The sequence below is a fragment of the Pipistrellus hanaki genome (genome assembly GCF_964339955.1).
Source record: "Pipistrellus hanaki genome assembly, chromosome: 2".
NCBI classification, from domain to species: domain Eukaryota; kingdom Metazoa; phylum Chordata; class Mammalia; order Chiroptera; family Vespertilionidae; genus Pipistrellus; species Pipistrellus hanaki.
Window position 1 is genome coordinate 66,321,474 of NC_140504.1, and position 12,447 is coordinate 66,333,920.

At 38.0% G+C, this 12,447-nt stretch overlaps 1 long non-coding RNA gene across 7 annotated transcripts in view; it reads left to right on the plus strand.

The window, feature by feature from the left end:
• LOC311617600 overlaps nt 1–12,447 on the plus strand; it is a 1,721,005-nt gene that overhangs the window by 272,981 nt on the left and 1,435,577 nt on the right. The window contains exon 1 of one of the 7 annotated variants that reach the window (XR_014794134.1): nt 6,010–6,050. The exons of the other annotated variants lie outside the window; for them this stretch is intronic. This is a non-coding gene — a long non-coding RNA (uncharacterized lncRNA). Of the gene's footprint in view, nt 1–6,009; nt 6,051–12,447 lie in introns of those variants that run through there. 7 annotated transcript variants of the gene reach the window in all.

Genomic DNA, 12,447 nt, shown 5'->3' on the forward strand with positions numbered 1-12,447 from the left:
GTATTTTTTTCATAATCATTTTTATTTCATGGGATTGGTTGTTACTTCACCTCTTTCATTTCTGATTTTGTTTATTTGGTCCTCTCTCTTTAATTCTTGGTACGTCTGGCTTGTTTATTTTTTTTCAAAGAACAGCTCTTGGTTCTGTTGACCTTTTGAATTATTCTTTTGGTCTCGATTTTACTTATCTCCACTATAATCTTTATTATTTCCTTCCTTTTGCTTATGGTGGTATTTTCTTGTTGCTCTCTTTCTAATTCTTAGAGGTATAGGGTTAGGTAATTTATTCCCTTTTTCTTTTTTCTTTTTGCTGTAGGCTTGTAGAGCTATGAAATTCCCTCTCAAGACTGCTTTTATTGTGTCACATAGATTTTGGATTGTTGTGTTTTCATTGTCAAATTTTTCCATGATACTTTTTATTTTTTCTTTGATCTCTCTGGTAATCCAGTCATTGTTTAATAGCATTCTATTTAGTCTCCAAGTGTTTGATTTTTAATTTTTTTATTGTAGTTGATTTCTAGTTCTATGCCATTGTAATCTGAGAATATGCTTGATATGATTTCTATCTTCTTGAACTTGAAGAGACTTTGCCTGTGATCCAATATTTGGTCTATCTTTGAAAATAACCCATATGCACTTGAGAAGATTGTATATTCTGTGGCTTTGTGGTGAAATATTCTGAAGATGTCAATTAATTCCATCTGATCTAGTGTGTCATTTAGGATTGATGTTTCTTTGCTTATTTTTTGTTTAGAGGATTTGTCTAATGGTTATAGTGGGGTATTAAAGTCCCTACTATGCTGTTGATCTCTCCCTTGATATCCTCCAGAAGTATTTTTATGCATTTGGGTGCTCCTGTATTAGTTGCACATATGTTTATCAGTGTTATTTCTTCTTGTTTGATTTCTCTCTTTAGTATTATGAAGTGGTCTTCATTGTCTCTTGTTGTGTCCTTCACTTTGAGACGTAATTTGTCAGATGTATGTATTGCTATCCCAGTTTTTGTTTCTGTTCTATTTGCTTGATAAACCTTTTTCCATTCCTTCATCATTGGTATGTGTGAGTCCTTTTTTCTGAGCTGGGATTCCTATAGACAGCAGATATATGGTTCATGTTTTCTTATACATTCAGCCACCCTATGTCTTTAATTGGGGCATTTAATTCCATTTATATTTAAAGTTATTATTGGGGAGGGAGCTTGAAGATGGCTACCGAACAGTCGGACTTGTTCTGACTCTGGTCCCAGAACGGATAAAAGTAACATCTGAGTCGCTCAGGGAGGGATGATTGGCAGCTGAGGGGCAGCAGAGGTTTCAAGGAAGCTAGGCAGCGATCCGCTGGACAGGATTTCCAGCCGGGTGGCCAACACTGCCACAGCGGCGGCCTCGGCGGCCGCGGCGGCGGCAGAGGCAGCGGCGGCTGCAACGCTGTGAGAAAGGAGTGGCTTCTCTGAGGCCTGGAAAGCCCACTGCGGAGAGGTCCATCCAGTAGCTGAGACGCCTGAGTTGGCGCTGGCGCGTGGATTCAAAGGAGTTCTTCGGTCACCCACGGAAAGGTCAGAATTTGCGGGAAAAGCCTGAGAGATCGCGGTCCTGCGGCGCCGGCAGCCACGGTAGCCGGGGAGTTCCGGCCCCGCCTCCATGGAGCGCCCGCAAAGCTGAGCCCTAAGAAGGCTGCAGCAACATCTAGTGCTGGGTTTGGCATAAGCTTCCCCAGAAGCGGTAATTTTTTTTTTTAGTTTAAAAAAAAGCCAGGGGACACGGGACAGAGTGTTAAGAATCGCGGCTGTCCTGCCAAGGGCGGAACATCTGGACACCTCGGCGCCTGATCCCCTTCACCCCCTAGCTTCAGAATACTAGGGAAGGACAGCCTAGTTGGGCATATCCGGGGAATTTGCAGGGAGAGAGTGCCTCCCTGGAAACAAGGGATCGGAGCCAGAAGAGATAGTCTGGGAGCCAGCTGGCACCCTGCCAGCTAGAGCCATAGAGAAAGAAGGCCGGAGCAACCAAAAAGACTGGGAGGTCAAACCGGAAACACTGACACCTAAGAGCTGAATTACAAACTGCCCTTTTTTTTTTTCCCCCCCTTTTTTTTTTCTTTCTTTTCTTTTGTCTTTTAATTAATCAAAAATAAATGGACACAAATAACTAAGATATAGTCTACTAAAAATTAAGGATTATCTTACAAAACTGAGGTGCAGTGGAAAGCTGGGAACTGCAAGACTGTCTGGTCCGAGAATCAGAAGTGCCAAATACATTAACTGAGGAAGTGAGTGACCAGTACTGGTCATTTTTATGCTAATTTTGCTATTCTTTATTTTATTTTCATTTTTTACATCTTTTATTTAATTTTCATTTTTCATCTTTTACTTAAGAAACAATTTTTTTTCTTTTTTCCTTACTTGATTTTACCTTTACAATTATTACATTTTTCAATCTCCATCATCACTATTACTACTGCTATTTTGCAATTTTTTAAAAAAAAAATTTATTTATTTTTTTTTCTTTTCTTTTTTTTCTCTCTCTAGTACGATTTTATTTTTTCGTTATTTTACATTGGGAGTAACCTTCATTCTATTTTAATCTCTACTATAGCATCATTCAACCCTATCTCAACTCAACCTTTACACTATCACTCTCTTACTAAACTTTACCCTTTAGTCTACAGTTTATCCTATCCCTTTCTGGCTTTAGTTTTTCCTCTATTCTCTCTTTATATCCCCTGCTAAAGCTCTCACTATACTTATAGACCTAAGTTCCAACCCCTAATCCAAGTGTATAAATACCAATCTCTGCACTATATTAACTAGTTAAAAAAAAAAATCCATTCTCCCCTCTATCCTTTTCGCATTGTATGTGTGAAGGTTGATTATTGTGAATTTTTATGCCTTTTAGTGAAATTGTTATGCTTATTCCTGTATTGTTATTGTTGCTTTGTATTTTTTTTTAAATCCTCTGTTTTTGTTTGTATCTTTTACTTCTGTATATAATAGCCTTACTTAATAATAGTGGATATTGTAGTTTGTATTAATCTCCAAGTATTGTTACTGGCATTGGCTGGGTCCAGAGGTTTTTCTATGGCAATTTTCTCCACATATATATAGTTTGTTTCCCATTTCTCTTTTAGTTTGCTTCTTCTCTCTCTTTCTCTCTCTCTCTCTCCCTCTTCTTTTTTTCCCTGTTTTCCAACTTCATTTTGTCATTACTTTTTTTTCTTCTTCTTTTTCTATCTCTTTATCCCTCTTTTTTTTTAATTTACTTAATTTTTTTTTAATTTTAATTTAATTTTTTTAAAATTTTTCTTTATTTTATTTTTACCTTTATTCCTTCTCTCCTATCCCCTAAGTTGCCTTTATCTAGTGGTCACCTTTATTAGAGGTTATTAATATTGTAAATACATTCCTGTTAAGTGCCTCTTGTGTTGTACCTGGTAGTGTTGTATTTTGTACCTCAAAATCAACGCAGGAGAAGGAATACCACATAACCAGACATCCTGAAAAGAGAAGCCATGGGGAGACAAAAACATAGTCCGCACGTGAAAGAAAAGCAGGCATCACCAAAAAAGGAAGTAAACGAGCCAGAGGTAAGCAGCCTGCCAGAGCAAGAATTCAGAGTAATGATCATAGCATGGCTAAAAAGAATGGAAGAGAAATTTGACAAAAGCCAAGAAGAAATGAGAAAGAACCATGAGGAAATGAAGAAGAGCCATGAGGAACTGAAGAAGAACCAAGAAGAAATGAAAAGTGATATCGCTACCATGAAGAACTCAATAGAAAGCATCAAGAGTAGACTAGATGAAGCAGAGGACCGCATCAGTGAGCTAAAAGATAAGATGGAAAAAAGTACAAGGATCATACCTCAATGTAATAAAAGCTATATATGATAAACCCACAGCCAACATCATACTCAATGGGCAAAAACTAAAACCATTCCCTCTAAGAACAGGAACAAGACAGGGATGCCCACTATCGCCACTCCTCTTTGACATAGTACTGGAAGTACTAGCCATTGCAATTAGACAAGAAGAGGGAATAAAAGGCATCCAAATTGGAAAAGAAGAAGTAAAGTTATCCTTATTTGCAGACGACATGATATTGTATATAAAAAACCCAAAAGACTCCATTAAAAAACTAATTGGCTTAATAAATGAATTTGGCAATGTAGCAGGATACAAAATTAATGCCAAAAAATCTATGGCATTTCTATACACCAACAGTGAGTTTATAGAAACAGAGACTAAAAAAGCAATTCCATTTACCATCGCACCAAAAAAATTAAGATACCTAGGAATAAACTTAACTAAGGAAGTAAAGGACCTATACGCGGAAAACTACACGACACTGAAAAAAGAAATAGAGGAAGATGTAAACAGATGGAAGAACATACCATGTTCATGGATTGGTAGGATCAACATCATCAAAATGTCCATACTTCCTAAAGCAATCTATAAGTTCAATGCACTCCCCATTAAAATACCAACGGCATATTTCACTGACCTAGAAAGAACTCTCCAAAAGTTCATTTGGAACAATAAAAGACCCCGAATAGCCACAGCAATCCTGAGAAAGAAGAGTAAAGTAGGAGGGATCTCAATACCAGACTTCAAACTGTATTACAAAGCCACTGTTCTCAAAACAGCCTGGTACTGGCACAAAAACAGACATATAGATCAATGGAATCGAATCGAGAACCCAGATATCAACCCAAATCACTATGCTCAATTAATATTTGACAAAGGAGGCACTAATATACAATGGAGTCAAGACAGTCTCTTCAATAAATGGTGTTGGGAAAATTGGACAGATACATGCAAAAGAATGAAACTAGATCACCAACTTACACCATACACAAAAATAAACTCAAAATGGATACAGGACTTAAACATAAGATGGGAAACCATAAAAATACTTGAAGCATCCACAGGCAACAAAATCTCAGACGTATGCCAAAAAAACTTCTTCACTGATACTACCCCTAGTGCAATGGAAGCTAAAGAGAAAATAAACAAATGGGACTACATCAAAATAAAAAGCTTTTTTACAGCAAAAGAAACCATCAACAAAACAATAAGAAAGCCCACTGTGTGGGAGAACATATTTGCAAATGTTACCACTGATAAAGGTTTAATCTCCAACATCTACAAACAGCTTATACAACTAAATAAAAGGAAGATGAATGATCCAATTAAAAAATGGGCAATGGGCCTAAATAGAATATTTTCAAAAGAAGACAGAAGGAAGGCCAAAAAGCACATGAAAACATGCTCAAAGTCACTAATTATCCGAGAGATGCAAATCAAAACAACAATGCGGTACCATCTCACACCTGTCAGAATGGCCAACATCAACAAATCAACAAACGACAAGTGTTGGCGAGGTTGCGGAGAAAAAGGAACCCTTGTGCACTGCTGGTGGGAATGTAGACTGGTGCAACCACTGTGGAGAACAATGTGGAGTTTCCTCAAAAAACTGAAAATGGAATTCCCATTTGACCCAGTAATCCCACTTCTAGGAATATATCCCAAGAAACTAGAAACACTAATCAGAAAGGATATATGCACCCCTATGTTCATAGCAGCACAATCTACAATAGCCAGAATTTGGAAACAGCCTAAGTGTCCGTCAGCAGATGATTGGATCCAAAAACTTTGGTACATCTACACAATGGAATACTATGCTGCCATAAAAAAGAAGGATTTCTCATCATTTGCAGCATCCTGGATGGAACTGGAGAACATCATGCTGAGTGAAATAAGCCAATCAATGAAAGAGAAACACCACATGACCTCACTCATTTGTGGATAATAAAGAACATTATAAACTGATGAACCATAAGATAGATATAGAGACAGTATATCAACAAGTAGACTGTCAAGTTACAGCGGGGACGGGAGGAAGATCTGGGGGAGATAATAGATCAACCGAAGGACTTGTATACATGCATATAAGTGCAACCAATGGACACAAAACTCTGGGGAGGGAGGGGATGTGTGGGAGGGAGGGAGGGGGTCAAAAAAAATCAATAAAATATATTAAAAAAAATTAAAAAAAAGTTATTATTGATAGGTAGTTATTTGTTCCCATTTTTATTCTTTATGACTGTGTTTTGTCTTTGATTTCTATTTCTTATTTTTACAGCAGACCCTTTAGCATTTCTTGAACTGCTGGTTTTGTGGTAATAAACTCCCTTAGTCCTTTTTGTCTGTGAAGCTCCTGATTTCACCATCAATTTTGATTGATAGCCTTGAAGGATATAGTATTCTTGGATTCAGATCCTTCCTTTGCATGATTTTGTACATTTCATCCATTTCCTCTGGCCTGATGTGTTTCTTTTGCAAAATCAGTCACTGATCTTATGGGGAATCCTTTATGGGTAATTTTCTGTCTCAATCTGGCCACTTTTAATATTCTTAATTTGTTGGTGGTGTTTGCCAATTTAATTATATGTGCATTGGTATCAGTCTTTTGGGTTTCATTTTGTTTGGGACTCTGTGAGCTTCTTGGATTTGTGTGAGTTTTTTCTTATCTATATCAGGGAAGTTTTCTGTCATAATTTCTTCAAAGAGGTTTTCTATTCCTTGCTCAGTTTTCTTTCCTTCTGGCACCCCTATTCTAATATTGTTTTGTTTTATATTGTCCCAAAGTTCCCTTTGGCTCTCCTCCTGCTTTTTAATTTTTATTTATTTTTTAACTAGATGTTTTAACATCACATAATGAAAAGGGACAGGTAGCATTTATTCTCAGGATTTTTTAACATTATCCAGTTCATATTTTACTATGCATCCTAGCAGTTAACTCAATGGGCATATACCAAATGCTATGTTCCTAGAATAATAGCATGTTATGACCCTGAGTTTTAGTCCCAATTTATATACAATAAATAAATTGTAAGGATGAACTATTAAAGTTGATATTGATATTTGATAGAGCTTTGAATTTTCGAGAAAATCCAATTAACTACTTAGATAGAATAATTAATAAATGGCTGAAAAATAATGGACAAGAATTGCAATTTCCCCACAATCTTGCACATTTTAGGTGAAGGATGAGTGATTGCAATTACCTTCCCAACCCTGTTTCATAAGACAAGTGGTAGTTTATTATTTTGAGAAGTGTTTAGTAGAATAAAGCCTTTTACCAGAAATATCTGCTCTTGATTTCAACTGCTTCTTAGCTTTATTTTGAGTGATTTATGGTTTTTAGGTAGAAGGAATACCTGTAATATGCATTTGGAAATTGTTATTCTATAGTTTCAATGAAATATGGGAGTGAGAAAATGATTTTCAATTGCATATATCTCTTTATACCATTTGCATACCAAATGTCCATTGCATTCTGTATTTTGTAATGGGATATAGCCAGAGAATATTTTTTTTTTATTAGCATTCTGACTCCCATCTTAGAGGAAAGATGTGATGTGATTCATCCGATTTACTTTTTATATTAAAGTAGAGTATATCTCATGACATTGCTTGCAAATGCAACCTAAAGATACATATAAACTTCACTAGCGGACCAGTGTACAAAATTCATGCACAGGCAAGTGTGTGTGTGTCTCTTAGCCCAGCCTGCACCCTCTCCAATCTGGGACACCTCAAGGGATGTTCAACTGACCATTTTGGGCCTAAACAGGCAGTTGGACATCCCTCTCACAATCCAGAACTGCTGGCTCTCAACCACTCACATGTCTGCCTGCTTTATTGTCCCTAACTGCTTCTGCCTGCTGGCCTAATCACCCTATAACCACTCCCCTGCCAGCCTGATCAATGCTTAACTGCTCCCCTGCTAATCTGATTGCTCCTAACTTCTCTCCCCCACAGGCCTGGTCACCCCCAACTGCCCTCCCCTGCATGTCTGTTCACCCCTAACTACCCTGCCCTGCAGGCCTGGTCCCCCCAAACTTCCCTCCCCTACAAGCCTGACCACCTACTTCCCTCCCTTGCAGGCCTAGTCCCCCCTAAATGTCCTCCGCTATAGGCCTGGTTGCTCCTAATTGCACTCTCCTGAAGATATGGCCACCCCTAACTGTCCTCCCCTGCTGGTCTGATTGCCTCTAACTGCTCTCCCCTACTGGCCTGGTTGTCCCCAACTGCCCCCCTCTACAGGTTTGGTCTCCTCCAACTTTCCTCCCCTTTAGGCCTGGGTCCCTTCCAAACTGTCCTCCCCTGTAGGCCTGATCACGCACAACTGCCCTCCCCAGCTGGCCATCTTGTGGCAGCCATTTTTTGTCTACATGGGGGCGTCCATCTTTGATCACATGCAGGTGGTCATCTTGTGTGCTGGAGTGATGGTTAATTTGCATATTGCCTCTTTATTACTTAGGATATGGGTTCAGCAAGTTCTGTTTGGAGGCAGTACATAGAAGTTGAAACTGAATATAATATTAGGTTTGATTTTCTGTTCAAAAACTTTCCATGGTAAGAATAAGAATTTTCTACATACATTAGTGAGCAGCAATGATGACTTCAAAGCTTCTGATGCCAAAATACTATACCTGCATGATCCAACACAGGTTGCTGAATTCATTTCCAATACTCTTGGTAATATATACTTTGTATTTCTAAGAATGAATAAGGAAAAGCTACAATGGTATCTACCATCAAGTTCATAACTTGTTTCACTTTTTAATCTGGCCTGCCTATTCTCTGTAACTGTACTGCTTACTTAAGGGGACAATTGAAACATTGCTCTTTTATCATAAGGATTTTTAATATCCCCCTAAGACCTTACCCTATAGAATTTTATAATGAAATTAAACTATTTTATTTTTTTTTTCCAGTTAAAACTCAGCTAATATTTACTACAATTGAATCTGTAGACTACAACAATTGCAATGATACAATTCTCATACCATGCTTTTCCACTAATGTGGATGCACTGGCCCTGAAAGAAATAGTTGTAGAGTGGAGATTCAGAGATAATCGAATTTTCTTTTATAATGGACAAAACAATCGAACCAGGAGGATCGGAAATTTTTCAAGTGCACACATCATACTAAAGGCACTACTAACAGGCAATGCCTCTTTGATTATGGACAAGAGCCAAGCTGTCCCAGGAAACTACACTTGTGACATACAAGCATTATCGAGAGGAGGTTTAATCACCATAGAACTAAAATATCATGATGGTAAGAATTTCATAATTTTCTCTTTTATTTGTCCTGAAGTAATCTTATTAGAAATGTGGCACAATGGGGCTAAGATCTCCTTTGAATCAAAAAGTAGGTTATGACTAATAAATGTTTATATAACATTTACCAGCTTTAAGATAATTTGTTTTACATGTTCTTCTATTTTTCATAATAAATATTCTTTGCTGTGCTATTTGGGTATTGTCAGGTTCTCAAACTTTTAAGAACTATTCTGCTGGTGTAGAGGTCCAGGTATCACTTAACCTGAATTTCTGTTTGCTGCTATCAAAAGTGATATCTTTCATGTGATTAATTTTCCATGATCTTTCCAATGATGTACCATTTTTTATTATCTGCACTTTGGTCAAGGGCTGACAAATCCCAGCCATGTTCTAGCAAGGATAGATTAGAAGGAGAATCACAAAATCCAAAATCAGGTCATAATGAGGTTTCCTGCTTTAGAACTTGTTCTTTTTGTTGGTCAACATAAAGGAGAGCTTGGTAGCCAAAAGAATTAATTTAAATTCAGCCTTGGTTATAGCGCCACGACTGTGCCCTTTCTTCACAGACTTGGGTGGTAAGTTGCATAAAGCAGTAAAGCTAGCTGAAGTAAACAATCTGCTTTCTTTTCTAGTCCTTACCATGACAGCTGATTATCCTAACCATATACAGGTGCATACTGACGTTCTATTTTAAAAGCTCTATGTAGAACCAATAGACACATTACTACTCTCAGAAGTAGACAAGCCTTTGAGAGCCTCTGCTTTAGATGAGATCAGACCATTCAGTTGAACCAACTATTTGCCTTCTTTTCTTCTAGCATTTCCAATTATGAAATGTCTATTACCAGACTGGGAATGCGGTGTTAATTCTGATGGAGTATTTTGACATTGCTTAGATTTAGGAACCAGGACATATGATTCTGCAACTTAACTGTTTGCCTACATTGAACTTGAAAAGTTACTTCACTGGGTCCAAGATATGTCATCTCTACATGGGGATGAAAAGAGATTCCTGCTTTTATGTATTCTCCAGTCTAATAAGCATCATGAGATCCCTTGTGTACCAGTCCTTTGTAAACCAAAGTACTTTGCAAATGTTATTTAATATAAAATAATTCGCCATTTTCCATTTTATATTTAATTATTTGTATTGCCATCAATGATGGTTGTATTAATACCTTTCTATCTGATTAGGACTTCTATTAGAACATCTTATTTTTCAGAATTTTCTTACTCATGTCAGTTATTTGTATTCTCTATTTAGGGTTTCAAACCTTTTCTTCCTTTTGCTGTTCCATCAGAAAGCAGTAGGCAAAAGAGAGAACAAATTAGATAATTTTATTACTAATAGAGTTTAAATAAGTATTTATAGAAGATAAGGTTGTGGTCAACAGTTGGTAGAGTGACATTTTTGGACTACACTTATTAATTATATGCAAGAGTTATTCAAGTTATGGCTTATCCAGGTTAATTTTATTTGAATTTAATTAACAGCACTAATTCTATTTAAGTGCTTCAGCTTTTCATTTTTGTATATTTCAACAAATAATGCAGTACAATTAGTACTTCCTGTATTCTGTAGGAAATCAATTCTTTAAGCATAAGTTATGAAACTGTCCAAGAAGCATGCTACCATCATGGTAAGACCATCTTGGCTTTTAAATTACCTTGAGAGAAAAGAAACACATATAGGCAATCAGTAACACTAAAATGAATTAATGAATATATGCAATTGGACAACATCCTTAGGGAAATAAAATGTAATTGTTCAATCCCTCTCTTCCACCAGGGTGAAATCCATTGCAGAACAAAGTTTATTTCTCTCTCTATAGACAAGAATAATTTGTATTACTGTCTGAGTTCTACAGCTTATAAAACACAGTGAAAGGCACAGGCCCCTACAAAACCAGATATTCCCAAAGAATTTGTCAGACAATGTCTAGATCCCCAATGAAAGGACACTAGTTAATCCTCTTGTCAACTTCAAAACTGTGCACTGTATTTTCTGACTCTCCTCTTTTCTAATTCCAACATCTCAACTACTTTCTTCTCTCCTTTTTGTGCACCTTTGCCCCCTCCCCTTAATGCTTCTGTCCCAGGGGAAATGATTCATAACTCCAAGATGTTGAAAAACTCAATTGGAAGTTTAGGTTTTGCCTGAGGCTTCCTACTATGGAATTGCTAGAAGTGTAGAGAACTGGGAATAAGGGATCTTGTGAACCACAAGCTTGGTTAAGACTGCAAGTTCCCAGAAACTTAACAATTTGCACCTCCCAGTCAGAGAAGGTTTATATCATTGCATAAAAATGCTGTTTTGTCCAGTTTTTAGAGTTTTACCTGCATATGTATGGCACAGCATTGCTAATAGGGCACTTGTCCATGTAGTTGCTCCTTCGATGCTTACCACAACTCTGTGAAGTAGTTCTGTGTTGATTTCTGATCCTCTTAGTAGCAGAGAGTAAACCAAAGCACAGAAAAGTTGCATGAATTGCTTAAGGTCACATCCTGACAAGGGACATGTAGCATTTTTTCTCAGGTTTTCTGAACATTGTTTAGTTCCTATTTCAGTATGCATCCTAGCATTCAACTCAATGAGCATTTATCAAATACTATGTTCATCCTATCTAATAAAAGAGTAATATGCAAACTAAACATCACTCCACTCAAGCCAAGCCCACCAGCCATGCCCACCAGTCAATCAGAGTGAGTATGCAAATTAACCCAAACCAAGATGGCTGCAGCCACAGAAAGTAGTTGAGAGGCTTGGGTTTCCCTACAACAGAAGCCAAGCTTTCCACCTGCCCTTACTGGCCTAGGCCTCCACTTAAGGTTTCGATTATAGAAGATACATAAAACCAAACAAAAATGTTGGCAGCTGGAGTGAGCAGGGGGCTTTGCTCTGTTCCAGGCTACATTGTTTTAACTGTAGAAGGTAAATAAATTCCAGATACCAGTTCCTCTAATTGGGTCACCAGGGGGTGTGGTTGGCCTGCAAACCACCACAGGCCCCAGGCCCAGGCTGCCCCACACCCTAAGGCAGGGGTCCTCAAACTTTTTAAAGTGGGGGCCAGATCACGGTCCCTCAGAGAGCTGGAGGGCCGGACTATATGAACTACTAATTCCTACTGTAACACCTTGGCTGCGCTCACTGCCCAAAAAACCTGGAGGGCAGGATCAGACTCCCCTGGGGGCTGCATGTGGCCCGCGGGCCGTAGTTTGAAGACCCCTGCCCTAAGGGAACCCCTACCCTTCAGGGCAAACCAACTAGCCCCCACCCTTGCACCAGGCCTCTCTCTATCCCATCTAATAAAAGAGTA